This window comes from Corvus hawaiiensis, chromosome 15 (assembly GCF_020740725.1).
Source record: "Corvus hawaiiensis isolate bCorHaw1 chromosome 15, bCorHaw1.pri.cur, whole genome shotgun sequence".
Lineage (NCBI taxonomy): Eukaryota > Metazoa > Chordata > Aves > Passeriformes > Corvidae > Corvus > Corvus hawaiiensis.
The window spans coordinates 191,380-215,630 of record NC_063227.1 but is presented as its reverse complement, the minus strand read 5'-3'; the positions used below and the strand labels follow the sequence as shown (position 1 = coordinate 215,630).

Below are 24,251 nucleotides of genomic sequence, written 5' to 3'. Positions count from 1 at the left end.
TACAATGAACTCGTAGTCCAGCTGCCACTTTGGGGCTGTTCAAAAGTTAAAGCATGCTATTAAGGGTACATATATTACAATGTACAAATGTCTCTTCAATACTGAGAGGCTTGAGGCATTGACCACCTCTCTGGGAACCCTGTTCCATTTGACTACCCCCTCAGTAAACAAATGTTTCCTGATGTGAAGTCTGAACATCTCCTAACGCAGCTTTGAGCTACTCCTGCGTGTCCTGTCCTGTCACTGGATACCACAAGGAAGAGATCAGCACACCCTCCTCTCCACTTCTCCTCCTCAAAAAGATGTAGATGTTGATGTCTTTTCAAGCTCATCTCCATTAACTCCTGGTCTAGCCTTCTGGAATTTTGATTGTGCTAAAAACTGACAGAGTAGTCAGTTTGTTGATTGTGCTAAAAACTGCTTGAGAGCCTGAGGGTGCCCCAGGTTCTCCAGGGCACTTTGAAATGAGCAGCGATGGTAATTTCCTTGCCTAAAGAGGCAAAAAAAAAGATAGATTCTGTTTAGTGCATTGTGTGAAAAGCGGTCCAAGTCAGGCAGCAGTGCGTGGCTATACAGGAATGAAGGCAAGTGCACCCTTACTAGCAGCAGGGCGTGTCTCTGATGTCTGACTAGACACCTCTGCCAGACACAAGACTGGCCTCTGGGTGCCAAGCCAGCGGTCCGAGGGAGATGATGGGATCTCTAGCTCAAAGAAATGCTGGTCCTACTTGCCCCATGCATGATCCACTTTGTTACAGTAGACAATTTCAACTCGTGGGAGCCTCTAGAAATTCACCCTATCCCTCTCTCTCCCCTCCCCTGTCACCTCCTTAAACCTTCTCTTGAGTATGCTGCAGTATCCCTTTAAGTGGAAGAATTCTGGGCTCCAAGAGCTGTTATGCATTGGTCACAGACACTCCATGGGTAGCACTGTCCAACTGCAGGGATGTTCAGAGGCATTGAACCAGGTATGTAGGACTACTGTTGGCCCCACGTTAACCCTGACTCAAAAAGCAGTATGCTGAGAAGTACAAGCTAGCAGTGTTCTGAGGAACTGAGTAGCTGTGCACTATAGCTTGCCTTTAATGCCCTGCAAACTGGCAAATGACACTTCCCATCCAGCTAGGAGGAGATCACTTGTCTGAATTGCATCCCATTGCAGGAAGCTCCCCATGCCATGGAGCCTCTAGCATGGAAAAAAAAAAAAAAAATTGTAAAAACTGTTGATGTATGACATTTGGGAGAGTTTCATGCAGGTACCCTTAGGCGTAACTTCCTAGAAAATGCTCATAATTTAAGCATTGGCATCTGGTCTAAGTTGCAGTAACCTGCGCTTTGCATTTGCTGCCCTTGTATGTAACATAAAGGAAATAAATGCATGGGGTCCTCTGCTCCCACTATTTTCATGGCCTTCATCCCATAAAACGAAAGCAGATTTCAGGCTTGAGAAAGCCCTGACCATACGTTTTCTGCAAGATCTTTCGTTTGCTGTTGGCCTGAAGACAGGATTTCTGATTCTTAAAAAGTTTGCTTCTAGTCCAATTGGGAGGATGAGTCGGTTTCAAGGAGGCTGCTCCAAGGAAACAGCAGGTGTTGTCACCGGCCGGGAAAACCCTTCCCCTGCAGGAAGTACAGCGGCGGGGAAGGAAGCGAAGACCTCTCGCTTTTACACTCACGCGCAGAAAACCCATTTGCTTGGAACTAAACCTCAGGTGTTTGTTATTTAAAGCCCAGTTCAGATCTGACCGCTAGCGACAGGAACGGCGGCCCGGCTGGGCTCAGGGGAGCCCCCCCCCTCCCCCTCCCCCGAGGCTCCAGCGCTCGCGGCGCCGCGCCAGCGCCGCGAGCGCGCCGGGGGCGATCCCGGCTGAGCAGAAGCACCGCCTCCGCGGCGTCCGGAACCGCGCCGACCATATTTGGAATTTCCTCCATGCCTTTTATGGCCCTTCCGCGGGCCAAAAAAGGAGTTTCCTGCCTAGGCGTTCCGGGGCTGCGCCGCGCAGCCGCCGGGATGCTGCAGCACGGTCTCCCTCCTCCTTACCCCGTACCCCCCCCCCCCCCCCCCCCCTTGCCCCCCTCCCCCTCCTCCTCTTGGAGTGGGCTCGGGAAGCCTTCTCTGGGGAGGGTGCTGGCTCCGCACCAGCCGTGGATTACGGGGCTCGCGGCTCCGGGCAGCGGAAGTCTCTGCTCCGCAGTGGGCCGAGCGGCGGGCCGCGGCTCTCCGTGGGGCTCGCAAAGGCCGCTGGAGGGCAGGCCGACCGTCAGCGCTTCCTCGCTGCTGGTTACTGTTCGTTTTCGTTAATAGGGACTGAGTCGCTCTTCATACACGCCTCCGAAATAGGTAGGGTGCAGTCTACCCTGCAGAGGCCACTGACCTTGTCCACCCAGCCTTTTCCTCTGCAGAGCCTTTCTGTAAGCGACTGTTCACGTGGGGAAGTGTGGATAGTCCTCGACTAGGTGGTTGTTTTTTGCTTTAATTGCACTAGAGAAAAATGATTGTTCGGTTTTCTTTCCCCTTAGAAATAAGGAGCTAAAAATTAGTTCGGGCATACTCGGAGTGCAGTGTCTGGTGTGGTACGCTGTGTGGCCTGTTGGATTGTGTCCTCTTATTTTCTGGAAATGCCACTGGAGACTTTCTAGAAAGCTGGTAAAATGCAACTGTTACAGGTATTTCTGTTGTGACCGCGAATTGCTCTTACCAAGTAGCTTATGGGCCCTGACTGAAGAGACGAGACAGCACGGAGAAGAGAGAGCTGTAGGGAGAGACTTTGTACTCAAGAGGTATGTGTTCATGGGCCTTTCTTTCCTTTAGGGATTTCACTCGTACACGTCCGGATTTTGTGCATCTGAGCAAGACCTCAGGTAGCCCCAAGAGAAATAACTTTGTAGACTCTAAACTGGTAGCTCGCAGACTGAAGGTAATCTGAGCTGCGGCAGATGTCCTTAGAAGGGCTGCCCCCAAGTACATTCTCACCACTGTTCGGTTTGAGTGAAGCTGAGTGCAGTGGCTGAAGGCTGGCTCATGAAGAGTGTCTTTGATCCCTTCTAAACCAAACTATTAACTAGGGCTGACCCCTTCTAAAGCAAGCTGCACAATTAACTGGGGCTAGCGTATTTGACTTTTTGGTATAAGTGACTCTATTTCAAATTTTTTCTGTTTGTGGCCCAGTAGACTTTAGAATCCTCAAGAGTTTTGAGTGCAGACAATATATTTATGAAGAGCGCTTGGTGGTGTGGTCGTTGAGCTAAACATTCCATGTTTTTACCTGTGTACGTTAGGTTAATGTAGCCCTAATAAGTACTAGTTAAACCTAGAAAAGAGATTGTATGTTTCAAAGTGCACAAAGATTCTAGGATGAAATGTGAGATATAGCTAAAGAACAAGAACTTTTTTAATAGTTAAGCTTTTCTCCTATAATCAAAGGAACTTTGTTTTTAGAAATCAGCCTTGACTGATAGACTAATGATGGTCTTGATGAATGAAACTCTCTCTTCTAAATAGCTGAGGCTGATGCTTATACATAATCTCTAGCACTTTGCAGGCTTCAATTTTTCGGCACCATCATAACAAAAATGAAGGTTACGCAGAAGTATTTTCAATGTGTATATTTTGCTTCCATAAATACAAAAAGCATTATGAAAGTATGCTTCTGGGGCTTTTTTTTTTCTTTTTTAGCAAGCATATAGGCTTATCTTTTTCTTTTGTGACCTTTTCCTACCACGTTTTTGTATCTCCAAACACAAATGATGTTACACAATGATACTACCAGTAAATGTTGACAGCTGAAAGTTCTGCTATTCGTGTCCTCTCTTAGGCTGACCTGAGTAATATGACACAACTTCTGTTACCCCAGCTACCGTGATAGTGGGCTTCTCCTGTAACAGTACAACTGTTGATCACTAATAGATCTGCGAACATCAGAGTTGGAGAGATGGGGAGAAAGAATTTCGATTTGATCGTTAAGAGGCGGTGAATGCTTTCATCCTTTTGGTAAGATGCAGTTAAAACTTTTAAACAGACTGAGCATGGCTTTTTATGTCAGTGGCTGTTCTTCAATCTGACAAGGTTATTTGGGGATGGCTTTAGAAGCTCATGAAAACATGTTACATAATGAATATCTAAAATCTGTTTATCCTAATTGCTGCACTGGTTTGACTGCACAGGTGTGTGTAGCTCTCAGGTTATCTACCAGAATGTGCCCAGCTACGTAGCAAGTCACTGAACTGCCTGCTGCATTCCGACATGTGACATTCTGTGAGCTTAGTGTGTGAACTGGAACTATGTGTCCAGGTTTGCCTGCATTTACAGGAGTTCTAGTTATAGCAGCCTTAGGGAACCCTCAGAATACTTTTAAACACACCTTAGTAAAATCTAAACATTAGTCAAAGAAGTGTGATTAAGCTATGGAGTGAATGAATTTAGTTCTACCATTTTTAGTGGTTTTAACAGTATTTTTCTTTGGTATACCTGAAAGAACACTGGAGCATAAGGAAATGAAGGAACAGGCTCGATTGAGTAAATCTTATTAACAATTCCCTTGAACAAAATGTCAACAGAGATTCTTAGAATACTGTCTGAAAGGTTTCTTCCTAATTAGCCAGAGAACCGGAGTTGGAAATATGACACAAAGTTGAAGGAAATGTACAGCAGCAGCATTTTGTTCTGAAGATATTTGTGATTTAAGGTCTCGGCCATGATTCTTAAGTTCTGTTTGTGGAAAAAAGCTTGAGAATTATAAGAAGCTCCAGATGCATTCAAATGAACTGGAACACATCTGTGAAGCATTGAATTTAATGGCAGAAGGTATCCATACATCTCACGTTTTTCCTAAGGAGGAGGTCTTTTGTGGACGAAACAAGCCACCTGAGGTGTTTTAATTGTAGTCGTAATGTGGCACAGACCTCTAGGGTCATAAAATGAAGACGTGAGATTTTTTTTTTTTTTTAAAGCATGCCTACATTAAAATATAGTAGTTAATAAGCAAGGAAAGACTGATGGTGTTTGTTAAAGGATTTTCCATAGTCAAAAGGAGTCCAATCTCTGGTCCATTGTCCAAGACAGCCCTGGAATATTTTTCTCGTGACTGTGACCTGTGGCTGATAAGTTTCATGAACTAGAGGTCCTGTCTTTGCACATTTCATCTGACGTTGTCTGAGTGATTTATTAAGCTATGCCAAGTTTTAGCATTCACAGTATCTGATGGAAAAATGAGTTTTACAATGTCCAGGTGCTGCATAAAGAAGGAGAGAGATGTGTGTTTAAACCTGGTACTTCCTAATGCCATTTGACACATCATAAGACTTCTATTACAGAAAGCGATGAATAATATCACTTCTGTGATAACTGCTGAACTTTGTCATGCCTGTCCCAATTTGCTCTCTGGTTGAAGAAGAGTCTGTTTTGTACAGCAGCTGATTTGTATCTCATTTCATACATGTATATCTTTTAGTACCTACTGTTACCTCATTTCGGAGAGGTAGAGGTCTGCATTATACACCATATTCAAGATGGAGGAGCAGTGTGGATTAATTGTAACGTTATTTTTTTCCCCTCCTATGTTTTCTATTCTTTTGCAAGTATTTCCAAGTCTTCTATCTGAATTTTGAGCAATGAGCTTTTAAACCTATTAATTTTCAAGATCTCCTCTTGGTCATAACGGTTCTCTGTTCAGTATTCAATGTTCGATGTTCAAACTTTGAACGTCCATACCCTGTGCGTCTTTGCTGTTTATTTTTTGCATTATTCACACCGAAATGCATCTGCAGCTTTACTGTTTGTTCCGGCAATATTGTTAGCCCCTGCAGCAACCCTACAGGGACATTTTTTTAACTACGCAGGAGAACATTGCTAGAAATCTCTTGCCTCGCTACTCACCTGACTTTTTCAAATCCTCTGTAAGTATGGTTTCCTAGGGCTAATCAGAGATCTCTGCTTGAATCTACTGGCAATTTTTACTCAACTATGAACTGGCCATTTATTCAATTTCTTTTAACCTTTTAATGAGTTGCTTCTCTATGGGAGAACTGTTCCTGTTGTCCCACGCAACGCAGGTTAAGTCTTTGAGGGTTTGTACTGAACAGGTTCTAGAAATCCATATACAGTACATCAGGTGAATTTCTCTTGTCTGTACGTTCACTGATAATTCCAAATAGTTCTAAAGGATTTGTCAGGCACAAATTTCCTTTGCAAAAATTGTGCTGATGTTTTATGTACATTTACTACTTATGTATGTGCAAATTCTTCTAGCTAGCTCTACTAGTGTGCTTGCACTAGCATGCCTGGGGCAGACATAGGATTTTTAAGCCTGGAGCTGTCTGAAAATCTCAATGAAAAAATCACGTTACGTATGGTACCATCCCGTCCCCTAGTACAGAGATAAAACACCACAGATGCCGTGCTTGTTATTTCATCCTCAAGTCAAGCATCGGAAGGGATACCATATGGCCTCATGACTAGTTGTTATTTGTTTTGATGGCTTAATCCCTTCTGTAATCTGTTCTACAGATATTTCAGTTTAAAATATTTTGTAACACCTGTAAAGGAAATTTATGTCACAGAAACGTTTCCAAGTTTGTCTGAAACAAAACGGGTGTGACAATCACTTCTGGTGCCCCCTTAAATTTTGACCATCAGCTTGCTTTATGAATTCTTTGATAGACCTTGCAGTCCCTGATATGGCAGGGAAAGGAGTCACCAGTTCTCTTCCTGTCTGCGAGTGGTTTTCCCCAAGCCATATTTCTGGCCTGCCGTATTGTGTTTTAATATGACAGCTTATGACCATGTCTTGGTTTTCTGTATTTCACCATAATTTCCACGTTTTGAGGGATGTTGTCCTTCCCCTTTGTCAGAATAATTATTTTGGATTGGTTCTTAGCCTTTTCTAGTAGGTAATAAAGCACGATTGCTGATTTGATGTCTTTAAAATGTTTTCCTGTCACTAGGAAATATTTTTACTTTTCAAGCTATGCTACTACTTTATTAAAAAATAAAGTTTAAATGCCCCATTGTAGTAGATATCCGGATTTTGTTGCTCTTGCAAGGATGTTGAACTGTTCTTGTGTTTTGGTGAATGCTTTTTATACTTAGGAAAATACAAAAGTTTGTGTATATGACCAAAAACCGTGTGCTTTTCAACACTTGCTGGTTTTCCTGTGATTCTTAGGTTAAACCCTCCCAACCCCCTTTTCTCTTTTTTTTATTGTCAATTTCAGCACCCTGATTGCATGTGGCTTCTGATGAAGGACATATATCCTGTATAGGGTCCTTCTATTTTTGAAGGCTTCTCTAATTTCCTAATGATTCTGAATCCCTCTTCCTTGCACCATTTTTTTTTTCTAGCCATAAATGGTCATTCTGCATTTCTGGTCCACTGTTTGGTAGCAAGAGCATAAAAAAGTATCTCAAACAAACAAAACCCAAGGAAACAAAATCTGTCAGGGAGACCTTATCCAAAACATGAAATTGAAGGCTAAGGCCTCCCTGACAGGGATGGTTGGTTTGTTTTAATGTACTAAACTTTCTTCCCAGGAACTTTAGTTTTTTTTCCCAACTGTTTGTATTCACTCAAATAAAGACTAATAGAGATAAACTAGCATTTCCAAAAAGTCTGCCCAAACTCCCTGTCTGTTCCTATCATCTGTGCTTGTCTGACAAGTCATAATCTTAGGCAGTCATATTGCTAATAATAATGTTGGACGTCACTACAGCCTACCTCTGTCTCCCTTATGCAAACCTGACTTCAGGTGTTATGCTCAGTGACAAAGCCTTTGCCTTCTTTGAAGAGTCTGCCCCAGAATCGTTCCTTGTCATCAGACTTGCACTTTTTTTATCACAGGATTCCTCTTTCACAATACAGCTGTTGCCAGCTGTCACCGAAGGTGTCCTTGAACAGTCTTCTGGAGTCCCTTGGCATGGTGATCCAGACTTTTTCCATGTGGATCCTGAACTGCCCATGTCTTGTGCCCCAGGAGCTGGTAATTCAACAGCTGGTACAATGGATTTTGAATCCGTTTGATTGATGTGATGTCTTGCAGGTAAGAGAGGGAATCATAATAACTATTTACCCAGCGCACAGGTCTCGCATCAAAGCTGTGATAGTGGAAGTTTGTCAGCACAGCAAATGTGGGTTTGCCCAAGGTGGATGGGTCTATAAAGTACATGTAAAAATAATAACAAAAAAGCGCTAGGGTTTTTTGTTGTTGTTGTTGTTGTTTTGGTTTTGTTTTTTAAAAGAGAAATCAGCTTCATAAGAGAACAAAACTGGCCCTACCCGGAATGAGTAAAATGAGCTGGAAGAGGTACTCAAAACTGAATGCCTCGTTTTAAGTTTCTTGATTTACCAGAGAATGTTGTTTCACTTAAATGGAATTTAACAGGACATAAATGCATACAGGCTTCATTAGAAACATCAAACCACACAGTATTCTTGCAAGGTGGGTTTTATAAGGTCTTCTGTGTGAAGAAGACAAATGCTCAGAAACTGGAAACACTTCCTTTTTCTGAAGCAGGAATACCGCATAGAAAGAACGGTCTTCCAGACTCTTCTTTTAGGGCTACTCTTTATGCCTTTTCTGGTAGGGTCTATTGCATTTGTAAAAGAGGAGAAGGAAAGTCTGTTCGTAGACTTGAAAGGCTGGTGACCTGACTTCACTGACTGGCAGGACAGAAGGGACAGTGATTTTACCCTTTTCCTCTAGGATGGTGGTAGCTTACAATTACTTTTGAAAGCAGATATAGCCGAATGGTAGTAGGTGATAAAGTTATACTCAGAGTTCTCTTGTGCAGACTTTAGAGATTTCTGGTAATTTCTCGACTTCAGAGAGAGCAGCTTGTGCCGTACTTAGATAACTGAGCTCTGTTTGGCTTTATCAGAGGTGGCGCCAGTAGGCTTTAGGTGCCGTATGCTGCCACCTTGTGTTAAGAAACAAAACGTGGACGTTCGTACTAGGAAATACCCACGTTAGCAATGGTCAAGTAACCTTGTAACTCTAAGTGTAGTCTTGAGTATGAAACCAATCGCATCAAGTTATGCAGCTTGGGTTCCTTTGAATTCCTTTAGGAATCTGAGGCTAAGGTTCTTGGTTGGTTTTTGTCTGGGTTTTTTGTTTGTTTGTATATTTGATTTTTTCCACGGGACTTGTGGTGGTGTCGTCTTCCCATTTGTGTGGTTTTTTTCCTTCCTCCTTCCCAGTTTCTCCCTTAACTCACAAGGAGTAGAAAGTTGTTTTGTTTTCCAGCTCAGGGTGCCTGGAGACAAGTACTGGAATGCGTATCTTTGGAGCATAACACACATCTAGAACTTTATAACTTCTGACATTGCTTTTCATGGTTCATTCCCAGTGTCAGTTGGCAACAGGCAGAAGAGCCAGGAACGCTCTTTGAGGCACCATGTAAACTCCGCACTTCTAGATTTTTGTATAAAGGAGAGTACTAGCCAAGCTGCTTCCAGTATCTGGGAAGGCACCAAGCAACACTAAATAACCTCTGCTGCACATTGCAGTCTGGGATGCCCATCTGTCTTGGGCCATCTATGAGACTAGATAGGACAGAAAGTGCTTTTATTCTCCCTTTTTCTTCTCATTTGTGTGCACTGACTGGGTGCATCTGAGAGTCAAAATAGTTGAGTGCCTCTTGGAGTGCTTGGCCTTAGGCAGGTGTTTTTCAACATCTGAAGGAAGTCCAGTGGAAGAAACTGGGTCAGAAAGCCTGTCTTTAAACAAGGGTCTGGCTGCAGTGAGGCTACATGAGCAGACTGGGTTATCTATGTATTCTGGAGCATAATGGAAAATGTCTTGAATTCCCACATGTTTTCTGAAAGGTGATAATCTAAAGCTTGTCCTTCAGGCTGCTCTCAGAATCCCAGATAAATCTGGAAAAGAGTGTGTGACTTAAAACTGTGATTGCACATGTTCTCTCTGTAATGGGTGACACCCCTCCCCACTATTAGATTACTCCAGATGTGAAACACAGGCAGGCATGTGATCCATACCACATTTGCTGCAACTTTCTGTGGTGCCTTTCCAGATGTTCTAGCAAACCTGTAGTGAAAGCTTATCCTGAATGACAAAATCCATTCTGGGGTACAGGTGGACAAGTCTGCATAATGCTTGTGCACCACCTAAACTGGTATAAAGTGAAATTAGTACTACTCTCATTTTAGGATATGAATTTCATTCACAGTGCCTAATTTACCCTGGATTTCTTTGAATTACTTCTGCCACATGCTTTAAATATTTGAGATGGATAAACTAATAAGTAGTTTTGTTTCAGGCAGAATTGCTGTGTGGCCAGCTCTGTACACCTATGCTTATTGTATACCGACGATGTTAAGTCAAATGCTAAGTTGAATTCTAAGTCTAGTTTCTGCGTAGAAAAATTGTGTTCAGAGCCTCAATTTTTAGCTGAAAGCTTTGCATTTTAATCCTAGAAAATGGAAAAAATGGGACTTTAAACTTAATGTTTTCCTTGGATTTTCTTGTCTTGCATTGAGATCTAGTGGCCTGTGCATAATGTACATGCATGCTTAGCATGAAGTGGAGGAAACATGAGAGGATTCAGAGAAGCTTTTTTTCATGTTGCACTGCAATAAATACATATAGGCTGGCAGATACTGATAAAGATTTGCTACCAGGTAAAAAGAATAAAAAGTCTGGGACTTTTTTTTTTCCTAAATCATATTTTTAATTTAAATTTTGCATTGTTTTCACATTCATAGATGATACTTTTTTTAAATTTTGAGTTTTCAGCAATTTATAGTAAATTGATCTAGTAACTCAGACTTTGGTATTACTATTCGGTCTTCTTCAAGTTAGCTGTGGCGCTTCAGAGCCTTGTCCTAAGACTTCCAAACTGAGGACCTGATACTGCTCCCAGCAGTGCTACAAGTATCACAAGAAGTAGCAGTGCAGCAAAGTTAAGGAGTGGGGCTGGAGGGGGTGGGGGGGAAGAGGGGAAGACTTCAAACCGAACTGTCTTATTGTATTTTGCAGATAGTAATTTATGAAGGGGACAGCTCTTCAAGTGATAACAGCTTTGTGTAGAGTCCTGCTCTGTGTGTAGAAGCTTGGGTTGTGCTATGGTATATGGAACTGTGACACAGAATGCCACCGAACAAGGTATTGTATGGAAATGTGATTTAAAAGAACTGGTTGCATAGAGGCAGTAAATTTTCAGCCTCCTGTTTTCTCTAACAAACCTGTAGCATGGCTGAGGAAGGACAGAAACCAATTTTTGTCTTTCAGATGCTGAACAACTTGGGTGATGCCCATTGAAAAGACGTTACCAGCATAATTTGGTAGCTCTTGATTCTTTGCAGGGTGGAGGGATGTACCACCACAGCTGTCTGTTACTTATAGAATCATGCAATTTAAGGTCATGGGCTCCAACTTCCCCTGCAATGAGCATGGACATCTTCAGCTAGATCAGGTTTCTTAGACCTCTGTCCAACCTTGAATGTTTCCAGGGATGAGGCATCCACAGCTTCTTTGGGCAGTCTGTGCCAGTATTTCACCATCCTCGCTGTAAAAAATTTCTTCCTTATCTAGTCTGGATCTATACTCTTTTCGTTTAAAAACATCACCCCTTCTATCACTACAGATCCTACTAAAATGTATGTCCCCATCTTTCCTAAAGGCCCCCTATACATACTGAAAGGCCACAGTAATGGCTGCCTGGAGGCTTCTCTTCTCCAGGATAAGCAACCCCAACTCTTTCAGCCTTTCTTCATGGAACAGGTGTGTTCCAGCCCTCCATTTTTGTGGCTTCCTCTAGACACTTCTGCAGGTCCATGTCCTGGACCGGCCACCAGCTGGATGCAGCACCACTCTCTGGGCCCGGCCATCCAGCCAGAACCGTGCTCTGTGCGCACTGAATACTTTTATTGGGGCTTAGAGCTTGTCTCTGTATTTCTTTGAATATGTTTTTGCAGTCAGATACTATCGCCGACAATCCTTGAACCTTAACCTGTCACTATTTTATATTAATAAAGAGTCTTATTCTATAAACTGTTGGTGTGAGTCCTTCACGGATGGTAGCAGTCACTGGCAGCAGGTGACATAAATAAAGAGGAAGAGCCGCTAGGGGGTCATAAAGTGGGAAGACCTGCTGAGGGGTCTCCCTTATGCTGTTGGTGTGTTCTTGAATAAGTCAGTTGAGCCACCCTTTGATCCAGCAGGACTGCTCAGTGAAGCATTCCTGTAACGGGATGGCAACAGACCCATCAGACACAAGGGTCTCAGCTTTCCTAGGGTGCTGACAGGTAAGGTAAATACTAAGGCTCCAGTAGATCTCCCCCCACTAAAGGTTGAAGAAATTTCTCCTTTTCACGTGACGGATGTTTTGTATAAGTGTTGTGGGTTGACCCGGGCCTGATGCCAGGCACCCATGAAAGCTGCTCACTCACTCCTCTCCACAGCTGGACAGAGATAAGGACCAGGAGAGATGGCTCATCAAACAGCATCATGGGCAAACCAGGCTCAAATTATAGATATTAATTGAATTTATTGCTAACAAAATCAGAGCAGGATAATGAGAAGTAAAAGAAAACCTTAAAAACACCTTCCCCCTGCCCCTCCCTCCTTCCCAGCTCCACCTTGTACCTCGGCAACGCAGAGCGACACGGAAGGGGGGTTATGGTCATTTTATCCCCCCTTGTTTCTCCCACAGGAGACGGTTCTCTGCAAACTTCTCCAATGTGAGTCCATCTCATGAGCAACAGATCTCTGTGAACTGCTGCAGTGTGAGTCATTCTTCCACAGGTTGCAGTCCTTCAAGGGCAGGCTGCTTCAGCATGGTCTCCTCCATGGGCTGCAGAGGAATCTCAGCTCCGCTGCCTGGAGTGCCTCCTTCTCCACTGACTTCGGTGGCTGCAGAGTTTTTCCGCTCGCATATTCCCACCCTGCTCTTCTCCGGGCGCAGTTACAACTGTGCAATATATTTTTTTTGTTTCTTCTTAAATATGTTATCACAGAGGTATTACCACCGTTTCTAATTGCCCCAGCCTTGACGAGCACCACATCTGTCTTCGGAGCTACCAGGGACTGGCTCTGCCAGACACGGTGGAAGCTTCTAGAAGCTCCTTGCAGAAACCACTGTTGTGGTTTCTCCTCCCTGCCCCCTCTGCTACCCAAGCTTGTCCATGCAAGCCAAACTGAGAGATACAAGCTTTTAAAATGCAAATATAACTCTTATATAGATATAAATTAACCAATAAAGGACTTCAAAATTTAACAAAATATGATATATATGAAGGACTTAAAAAAAAAAGAGCTAACAGCTATTAGCTCTTACATACAGTCTAAGCAGATATTAGATGTAATCTAAACAGAGCTTTTCTTGAAGTCGAAATGGAGAAGTCTAAAGTGATGTTGAAGCATCAATGCACAAGTCTAAGCAGTCTAAATACGTGGTTTATGCGTTAACAGAAGTTAAACAGATGTGTTAATAGATCTGTAAGTGTAAACAGATATTCTGTATAATAAGTGCAAATAGACATAGTCGAAATAGATGAGTGTAAATATGTCAAAGTGTATGGGGCGGGGGGGATAACAAAACAGTTTTGGGTAAAGGTTTTGGTTTCTCGCTCCATAAATCCCGGCAGAATTGTCTCTCAGAAGCCCCAAACTGTGAAATTTCTTTCAGAAACTGCGTGGATTGATGCAGCCAGAAACCAAAGCCCTCCACATTGTCATGGACAAAAAAAAAAAAAAAACCAAAAAGCACGAATTTTCATGTTGTGGAAAAGCACTGGAAACTCCTAAAATCGAGGATTTTGAAAAAGCAACCTCCCTCGCCCCAATTTTCACATTGCAGAAAAGAAAAAAAAAACCACAGCCAAACACACCAGTCTGAGGTGAAACTTGGGCAGTTCAGGGACACGGCTGCCGCTCACCCCGCGTTGGGTCAGTTACCGGGAGTGAATTGATTCCCCCCGGGTGCATTGGCTGCTGGTGGTTATCCTGGGGAGATCCGCTGCTGCGCGCGGTGGCGCCCACGGGCCCAGGCCCGGCTCAGAGGGTGTTCCTCGCTTCCTCTGCCGCCTCCCCGCCTTCCTGCCGCCTCCCGCTCCCCGAGCCGCCCGCCCCGGCGCGAAGATGGTGCCGGCGCTGCGCTCCGCCGGGCTCCTCGCCCTAGAAACAGCGGAGTTGCGGCGGTGGCGGCAGCGTCAGTCCTTCTGGGAGATCGTGCACCGCCCCGTGTAGGCGGGGCCTGGCGGGGAAAGCACGTGAAAACTGCAATTGGTCGAGAAAGTAACATAAAATCTATTGTAAGCATCTTTATTGCAGTCAAGTGCCTGCCACCATAGCGGTGAAGATTCCGTAGAGCCCCTCTGCTGTCAAACGCTCCCCAACGTCTCTCCTCTAGGCAGAGAGAAAGAGATTTGCCCACGGTCATTGTTCTGGTGAGTAACAGCTCTTGCGATCTGTAGGGAGTAATTAAAATCAATGCAAATAAGTGATTTCTATAATTTATATCTATATATTTATTTTGCTGTGCTTAATCCCACAAAACAGGGTTGTACAAAGGTTCAAACCCAGTGGTCCTCTCCCGCAAAACCCAGCTGAACTGACTGAGGCTCAGTCAGTGATGCAGGTGATGCACTGGATCTTCTGGGTTCTTATTAAGCCTTGGCATATACTTTTGATTAGGTCAGGTGGCATTTGCAACTGCCTCCAGGACAGGAGGGTGGAAATGTTCCCTACCTGTGGAAAAAAGCCACCGCTCGCAGCCAGGAGCCGGGGTCCAAATGCAGGATTCCGCCTCTTAAAATTGAGAATGTCACGGGATTCCTCCCAGACAAAAGTTGCTAGGAACTAGATCTCTGGCTGGCCTTGGACTCCTGGGGCATCCTCCAAACTGCCTCCAAAACTCTAGGCTGAAAATCTTTCCTACCCGTGGAAAAGAGACACCGTTCACAGGCTCTGTTTTGGGATGACTCACCAGCAGGATGAGGGAGAGAACACGCTCCTACCCAGTCAGAGAAACCTTTCCAGGTAAGGCATCTCAGAGAGTCCTATTTCAAAGAATAAATATACTGCCTATTTCATATGGCAAATAAGAAAAATAGATCTATGACATCCTCCCACTAAATTCTAAGCAAATCAGCAGTCAATCTGCTGACATTTAAACCCAAGTGCTCTCACCAGGCTTTGAGAAGTATCTCCCAGACTCCAGTGTCTCAGGCTAACCCAATGCCAGGGCCATGCCGACCAAAGAGATGTTAAATATACAAAGGAAAGCAAAGTACTGCTCAGGTGTTTTGGTCGCAGCAACATCAGTTAATTCACACAGAACACTTCCAGCAGAAGCATGGCCTGGGCTGCTCCCACGATCAGACTGAACGCAGCTGACGCCTCTGAACTACCCATCGACCCTGTTCCTTGTTTCCCTCTGACTTGGCTGACTGGAATGGCACATGGCACGCACACTGGAAATCACCCCCCATCTGAGCTGTGCAGCATTTCCTACCAAGGCTGAACTAGAGCCTCTGAATCATCTTGCACTGCCTCACCGAGGGCACAGCGGAGGAATGTTAATGCAGTTATCCTGCCCTCAGCAAAATGACAGATGTGCTTCCTTTAAGATGATGTTTAAAGGATCAGTAAGCTCTCGTTCCTTTCTCTTAGCCCGTTTCAAAGCCAAACTTCTGTACGTGGATATTCCAGGAGGTGCAGTTCACTAAGGCTCTCAGAACTGAGCCACATGAATCAGGTTTAATGCTAAAGTGTATTTCACTGGTGTGCATATATTATACATTCTACATACAGGTAAGAACTATAACCAGTTACAAGGCTAAACGCCTTATTTAGTATCCAGTATTTATTAAAATATTTGGAGAAATGTCTAACAGTTCTGAGATCAGTATTGTCAGTTTTTGTAGTCTAAAAACTGGTAGCACCGTCATCAAAACCCAGAAGTTTTTGAAAGTTTAAAGTGATGCTGTTCTGGACTTAAACTGATACATACTCAATCTGACCATTTTTCTATCTATTCACACGGATTTTACAAACATGGGAAATCTTCCCCAAGGGACAGTAGTACTTTGTTAACTTTGTCTATTATTTGTACCAATACCTGGAATTTTGTACAGCTACAGACTGGAATCTTCTGACTGGGTCCTGTGACATGACTAGCGAGATGAAGAAGTAGTGCTTCACAAATCTTCCCCGAGCACTAATAATTGTACTCCTTTAAATATACGTTGAAAAGAACAGATATCAGATGGGAACAGTAAGCAGAAAAAGAGAAAAAAATAACCCTGAGCTAGGGAACTCCTGGGCCTTTTCTGTTGTCAGTTTAAGATTAAGATCTTCCAACCATTAAGAAAAGTATCGGGACCTAATGGATTTAGGGAATTAAATGGAAATAAAATAGAGAGAATTAAAGCAAAATGCCACTGCTAAATATTCATCGGGAAACTTTGCCCATGCACCAGAGAGAGAAAGAGTGAGCAGTTTCCTAGTTAAGGTTACTGAAAATAATACTCAGTAACTACTTCCAGCTGAGTATGAACATTTGCTATGATGTAACCTTCGATTAGAATTCCAAGGACAAGGCTTTGCAGATTAATAATGAGCTATCACTAAGTACAGAACCCAAGAGGAAAGAGGCTTTCAAACTTCCTTCAGGTCCGGCTTCCTCCGCTTGGTAACAACAAGGCGGAGAAGAAGGCAAGAACTTTGACGTGAGTTTTAATTTTTAGGGAAGGACGTTTATCCAGGTGCCTGCAGCGTATCCCAGCACAAGAAGTGACTTTTACTGCCCTTTCTGAGCATAACCTTCAGGAATAAATAATTTTTTCATCTGTTGGCCCTTAAGTAGCTTAAGGAAGTTCTGTAATTACTAAACACAGGCTAAAACAACCTTTTCCACAAACCTTCAAAACATTTTATGGCTTGCACTAACCCCGTTCGCTACCTTTATGACTGGACACTTATTCCCAATCCACACTACAGTGCCTTAGGGATACTGCTACCAAAGTCAAGGAGATTACTTAAATACATAGTAAGAAGAAACTGTACCAGAAAAAAATAAATTCAAAAATAGGAGAAAAGCACCCAGTGTTCACCTGGACCATCACACAGCTGCAGCAACCTCATCGGTCAGTGCCAGGCCTCTAACAGGTACTGGCTAAAGAGAAAACTACTTCCATGGTATGAAAGCTTTCCTCAGAAGAGTCAAAATCAAGCTCAGAAACGCTGTGCAACCAGGTGCTTTGACTTCCTGAATAACACAAACATATTTTATAATTTTACATATTTTAAAAGCCTATGTATAGGCCTTATGGTTCTCTTCCGCACTTCTCATTTTAGTGTCATCCAACCAAAAAAAAAAAAGGGGGGGGGCCCCCCCAAGAATTTAAGGGAAACATCTCATATATTTTTCACTTAAAACATGTAAAAATAACTTTGCAATGCAAGACAACTTGCTCCAAATATTACTCATTTTATTACAAGACAAATCAATAGAGAAGCACCAGACATCATCTTTGCTTTTCTAACAGCTTTGCTGAAGGGTTTCTGAATGTGGTGGTGGGCTTTGCTGCAGCCAGAATTTATTTCTGTTTCAGGAAGTGTCTCACTGTATAGTCTGCGATTTAACAGTTCCCGTACCAGGTTAATTGTAGTGGAAGAAGGCAAATGAAGCCAAGAGACTCAACTAGGATGTCCCAGACCCCTGCCAATCAGAGGTAACAAAATACCAAACCCCCAGCTTATGAAAATACAAAAAAAACTCCCAAAAACCCACAAAAAACCTACAAAAATACAAAAATCCACAAAAGCATACAAAAAAACTAGGTTCCAAAATACCAGAATAACTTAGTTTCAAAATAATAGAAAACCGAATTTCAAAATACCAAAGAAGACCGGGTTTCAAAATCTCAGTTTTAAAATACCAGACTACCAAGTTCCAAAATACCAAAGTAACCCAATTTCAAAATAGCAGAACACCAAGTTCCATAATACCAAAGTAACCCGGTTTTAAAATAAAAGAACACCAAGTTCCAAAATACCAAAATAATTCCATTTCAAAATACCAGAATATCAAGCTCCAAAATATCAAAATGACCCGATTTCAAAATATCAAATTGCAAAATACCAACTTTCAGATGTCTTATATGAGCAGGATTCCCAGACCCAAAAGAATGTAATATTGTAAAAATGGGATCAGTGCTAGCAAAATGGGTATATTCTCCTCTGAAAAGCTTTCCTCCGATGACTGTCAATATTTGTATCTATTTTGATTATTTAGCCAGATGTAATAAGAATTTTACTTTAAAAGCCAACACTTGCAGTAGTTTTCTGCTTAGCTTGTGTCTGTGAGAACCGGCATTTGGGCTGGAGAGCTGTGTTCGGGAACAAAAGATGGAGTAAATCTGCTCCTTGGATGGACAGGGAAAAAGTGAGTAGCAGGCAAAGGGAGTATTAATAAATGATATCAATATTTCACTGAAATTCAGGGTGGACCAGCGAGGGGGGTGCTCGGGTTCAGTCTGGGCCTGTCAGGAATAGCCATAAACAACCCAGCTAAACCCCTGACCCCTTAAGGGATATGTAAAACACTTCAACAGAAACACAATTCAGTAATGATTACAGAGGAAAAATTACCAGTAATCGCTTATAGTCTGTGGGGAATTTCCTCGGTAATTACAAACCTAGGACATAGGGAATTTTGGAGGCAGAATCCCAATTTTGGCCACGGGCACCCGGACGAGAAGGCCGGTTCTTTTCCACAGAAAGGAAAGCCCGGCACCCCGGTGTTTCAGGGGCAGACAACGGCCCGTGTAGGGGAGGGAACGACCGGCAGGACCTTTCTCCACCTCGTCCCCCGCTCCAAGGTGCGGCAGCTCCAGGCATGACCGGCTGCTTTCAGAGGGTTACCGGGGCACACCTGCACAGGGAGCTGCTAGTCCAGAGGGGCCAATGGAGGCATCCCGGGTGTCCCTCCAGGAACGACGGTTAGAACATCCAGCAGGGGCTAGGGAGCAGCCGGATGCACCTGGGCACCTGAGCAGGCGGGGCAGCGTGTAGGGTGCCGGGGGGAAAGTTTCAGCTTCCCTCTTTTAGCTTGTCAGTCCCTCCCCAGAGCCCCATGTCCCCTAGTGATCAATGTTTCAGCAAACATCTTCCACTCTACATCAAAACCTGCTTTCATTTCTGTCCCATCCTCAGGCTCCACACTCAGAGAGCTCTCGGCCGAGCCCACATATCTGCAAAACTTTCTTACCAAACTTTCATCTTCAACACCAACCATCTTTTCGTAAGGTGACACTCTCAGGTCTGACCTGGTTGTGTCTGAACTCTCAATAAAGCCAGAGGTTGGCATTTTACCCATGACATTTGAGTTTCAATTATTAATTCAGTTAAGGTTCTCTTTAAAGTTTGTTTCATCCTTTCTACCCATCCTGAACTCTGTGGGTGCCATGGGGTATGTAGTTCTCATTTTATTCTTAAGGCTTGAGTTAGTTGCTGTAAAACTTTTGATGTAAAGTGTGTCTATCTTAGTAATCATTCCATACCTAGGAATAATTTGTTCTAAGAGGGTTTTATATTCTACATTGGCTGTGGCTCTGACACTGGGAACAGCTTCCACCCAATGGGTAAGATGGTCTGTTATTACTAACAAGAATTTCCACCTCTGCACTTGAGGGAGTTCAGTAAAGTCCACGTGGATACTTTGAAATGGTCGGAGAGCCAACTCACGACCTCCTGAAGTTGTTTTTCTCATCACCTTCTTATTTACTTTTTGGCAAACCATACATCTTTCAGTTATTTGTTTAGCCAACTCATAAATTCCAATGCCCCCATAATTCCTTAGAAAGTGATCACACAAAGCCTTAGTACCCCAATGAGGTTTTGATGCATGTTTTCTAATATTATGAAGTAACTGCCTTCCGTCAGGAAGTTTCCATTTTCCACATTCGTCTGGCCTTCCCCCCCTTCTTACTTCATTCTTTTTCCTCTGTTTCACTGAATTTTGGAGTCTCCAATTTTTCGCTCTTCGAGGTCAAAATTAACACAACCCTTTTTATCCCATTCTCTGCAGCATCCTCAGCCCCCCCGATCTGCTAAACTCCCTCCTCCCATCTCTGAGGCCATCCCCCCCGCTGTCCCCCCCTATGTACCACAGCTCTCTCTTCAGGCAATTCCAATGCCTCTAAAACCTCCAAAACAAGTCTCCCCTGCATCAGCCCCTTTCCCTCTGAACCAAGCAATCCCCTTTCCTCCCAGATTTTCCCAAAGGCTTGCACCCCTCCAAAAGCGTACCTTGAATCAGTAGATGTATTTCCCTTCTTGTGTGCTAAATCTTCCAGTGTGCATAGTCACCCCATCAACTACAGCCTACCCTGACATTCTTTTTCCTTGGACACATCTGGAAGAACCGCCTACAGATATTATTTCCTTCTGAAAGGGCTCGTTCCTCGAGATGGAACTTTGCTGTTTTGCTTCTCCTTTCAGAGGAGCAGCAGAAGCGGTCGTTGCCAGGGGAACGGTGCAGGCGAGGGAGGGAGGGGGGGTAGGAGGTGGGAATCCTCTCGGAGGCTGATTCCTCCAGGAGTGGGGGAGCAAAGGCGGAGACTGCTGCCGGAACCTCCAAGGGGACCAGTTCTTCGGGCCGATACCAGAGCCTGGCGTGGAGCCTCTGCACGGGTCCGCAGCAGCCACGGCGACAGGACTCCGAGCTGCCGGCGGGCCCAGCGCGGCCCGCGGAGCCGAAGCCGGGTTCAATGGAGCCGCGGCAGAGAACGCAGCGGGGGCAGGGGCTGCTGGAACGGCCGCGGACATCGGGACCGGGGCCGGAGCCGGGACTGGGGCCGGGGCGGGGCCGGGGCAGGGGCGGGCCCCAAAAGAGGCGGGCTGGGCTGGTGTGGAGCGGAGAGCCGGGCTGGGGACGGGCACAGGGACACCGAAAGCGGCGGGCTGGGCTGGTGTGGAGCGGAGAGCCGGGCTAGGGCCGGGCACAGGGACACCGAAAGCGGCGGGCTGGGCTACCGCTGGAGCCGCAGGGGCTGGAGGGGGCGGCGGGAACAGCGGGGCTACCGACGGAGCCGCCGCCGCTGGGACAAGCGGTGGAGCCGCGGGCGGTGCCTGAGAGCCGGCACAGGCGGGACCTCGGGCTCCGGGAGCGGCGCTGCAGCTGCGAGCGGCGCCACAGGAGCCTGGGCTTGGGGCGAGGCAGGCGGGAATGGAGGGGGCGATGCTTCCAGGGGCTCCCAGCCCTTCTCTTTCCTGTTTTCCCTTTGCTCCTTTCCTTGGGTCTCGGACAACTTTAAAATTCTTATCCCCTTAGACTCTGTTTCCCACCCAGCATGAAGCGTACTTGCTTTCTTCTGTGTTAACGAGTTCTTTTGAATTTACAAATACTTGTAAAGCCTGACAGATCCAGACTTCAAGAGCCATGTCTGGGCCAGAAGACACGGTCGGATCTTACTTCCTTCTCGGCCCAACCAAACATACAAAACCTGGATCATTTTGACTTTGCTCTTTTCCTTTGTACTTGGGTTTGTATTCCAGTTAGCCAGCATAAATCCCCAAGGGCTTTCCTGGGGTATTTCCGCTGGAACGCCTCTATTCCCTTTTTTATTCCCTGACTCTTGCTTACTAGTTTTATGTCCCATTTTCTCAGAATCTTATCTATCTTTCCCAGGCCTTTGTTTCCCACCTTTTTAATAAAAACCAACAAAACAACTATTCAAACCTCACCACCTCTTTCCCCTTTCTTCTCCTAGAATACAAAAGTTCCCTCCTCTTAATAAAATATGCCTCCTCCCAGAAAATAAAGTTCTATTTCAAGGTTTACCATTTCTATCACATACATTCTCATTCATTCTCACTCACTCCTTTTTATTGTTCCAACTTCTCTTTCTCAAGTGCTATCAGTCACAACCACACAAGACTTAGGTACCTTTTAATTTCAAATTGTTGGCCAATGCTCACCCCTGGGCCCAAAATTCCAGGTTTCTTGAAGTAATCCTCAATTTGACAGAATTAAGCCTGGATTTCTTGAATTTTTATTTGTTTTATTTTTTTTAAACTCTCAATCCAGCAGTCTCAAAACCCAAATGTCTCGGAACTAACCCTCCATTTAGCAGAATTAAGCCTGGATGTCTCGAATTTTTGAACCCTCAATCCGGCAGTCTTAAACCCTAAATTTCTCGGATCCAATACTAGGAAATTCTTGACTCCCCTCCTTAAAGGAGTCCAATCCCTTCCTTGAAAGCCCGTCCCAGTTAACCCGGGGCTTCTCTCACTCCTTTTATCTTTGGCTTCGCCTCTTTACTGACTGCTTCCCTCGCGGCAGAGCAGAGCCGCAGCCTCAGAGGCTCCACACTCGCTTCGCAGCTCTGGGGTAACCAGCCCGCGTCTCATGCACACACTTTCATCCCCCTTATCCCCCCAAAAAGAGGAAAGAAAAAATACTCACCTTTCTCGGAGTCTTCGTGCACACGATTTTACGTGTTTAATTACCGCGGTACCTCAGGGAGCTTTTTCTTTCCTTTCTTGTTGCTTTGTCTCCTCTCTTGCCCTCCGGGTGTTTGACTGCAAACCCCCCTGACCCCGCCGGGAAGCACAAAGCGAGGCCGCCAAAAGCGGGCGGGGGCACCCCCGTGCTCTGGGTTCCCCGGGAGATCCCAGAGCTGAGGCTTTATCCCCGTATGGGCCACCAAATTGTGAGAAACGAGGTTCGCTATTTATAAAATTTGAAGGAAAGTTTAAAAAAAGGGACAATTAAGAGACAACAGCAAAAAGGGCGGTACGGCCGGGTGCTTCGGCAGAGAGCCAAAGGCGCACCTTTACAGCCAAAAGATCCTCTTTAAAAGTACATCGCTTTTTTTTTATTCATCACCATCATGCATCATTCATTAATTCTTTGGAGTTGCTAAGTATCATCTTATCAGTCTTATCTTTTTCCTTGGCTCCATTCCGCCTGGTTTCGGGTTCTTTTCTTCTGATAAGATTTTCCAGGAATGTGAAGACCCCCCCCAATCCTTCCCAAACTGAGCACCCAAACTATAGACATTCTACAGCATTACATTACAGAACCCAGGCAAAGCTTTTCTCACATTAAGGAACATGAAAAAACCAACATCACAGTCCATTCATAACAATGATGGAACATGCAAAAAGCCAACATCACAATCCCGTTCAGAACAGAGGGATCAGCGGTGATGCGGCCCGCCCGCGGAGGGATCAACGATTATGCGCATGCGCAGGCGGAGTGATCCGCCAGGAGGGACTATTTGTGATGCGGTCCTGCCTGCGGAGGGATCGCCGGTGATGCGCCCCCGCCCGCGCATGCGCGCAGATCAGCGCATCCGCAGCCATCTGGAGTGAGAGGAAGCAGGTGGTGCTGGTGGGTGACATGTCTCTGCTGCGAGCTGCCTGGGAAAGGAGGAGGGAGAGCCTGGTGCAAAGTAAAGGGGAGAGAAAGAGGGACAAGGCTGGAGCTGTGGAAGGAAGCGGAGATGGCCAAGGGGCAGCTGAGCATTTTGCTTTCCAACTCTGTGGGGGGAAAGAAAGCGCTGTCAAATCCATCCAGGAAAACAGAGGAGAAATAGCAGGTGGAAATCGCCGGCAATTTGGATTCAATTTGTCTGTCTGAACTGCAAACGCCGACAGACACCGAGCACCGCTGGACACCCGCTGGCGTTGCGGTGTGTCCTGCTCCGGCTGCAGCCCGCCTGGCGAGACCCCCAGCAGCAGCTGCCCGGGGGCTGCGGACCGGGCAGCAGCCAATCGGAAGCGTCGCAGCGTGCGGCAGCCAATAGGAGCCCTGGCTACTCCGGCAGCCAATGGAAAGCGCCGTTTCCTGAGGGACCAGGCGCAGCTCGAAGCCCCTCACAGCTGCTTCGTTTTTTGGGACATTTGTGGAAAATACGGAGTTCATTTTTTTTTTCTTTAGCTTACCTTTTCCAGGACAGGAGGGATTCCGGCGCGGGGGATATCCCGCCTCGGGCGCTTCTGGGCGGTTTTGAGGCGGGGGGAGCCCACCGCGGCAGTGGTGGGAAAAGGGGGTGCGGAGTATAAAAGGGGGCGCCGGCGTCGCAGCCCCTCAGTCGGGCGTCGGTGGCGGCGGCGGCAGGAGCTCCGCGGGCTGGCCCGGATGCGGGGACGCCGCCCTGTGCGGCCGAAGGCGCCGGCCCTGAGGCGCGGGGAAAGCGGCGTGGCAGCCGCGCATCGGCTCCGTCATCGGCAGCGCCGCTTCGTGCCGGTAGGGAGCGGGAGAACGCGGCGGCGGGCGGCGGGTGGTG

The 24,251-nt window shown here is 45.5% G+C and overlaps 2 long non-coding RNA genes across 3 annotated transcripts; one reads left to right on the top strand and one right to left on the bottom strand.

The window, feature by feature from the left end:
• The first annotated feature begins 2,060 nt into the window (after nucleotides 1-2,060).
• On the top strand, nucleotides 2,061-13,102 carry LOC125333615. Of its 2 annotated transcripts, none has more exons than XR_007206921.1 (6): nucleotides 2,061-2,341; nucleotides 2,668-2,781; nucleotides 3,816-3,991; nucleotides 7,836-8,034; nucleotides 10,990-11,115; nucleotides 12,665-13,102. It is a non-coding gene; the product is annotated as an uncharacterized LOC125333615 (long non-coding RNA). The 2 variants fall into 2 exon arrangements; XR_007206920.1 differs by lacking the exon at nucleotides 12,665-13,102 and adding an exon at nucleotides 11,242-12,003 and having other exon boundaries at nucleotides 2,063-2,341.
• Nucleotides 13,103-15,869: 2,767 nt separating this feature from the next.
• Nucleotides 15,870-22,830, bottom strand: LOC125333616. The gene is made up of 2 exons (XR_007206922.1): nucleotides 22,424-22,830; nucleotides 15,870-16,186 (listed from the first exon to the last, which is right to left on the bottom strand). It is a non-coding gene; the product is annotated as an uncharacterized LOC125333616 (long non-coding RNA).
• Between the last annotated feature and the right edge of the window lie 1,421 nt (nucleotides 22,831-24,251).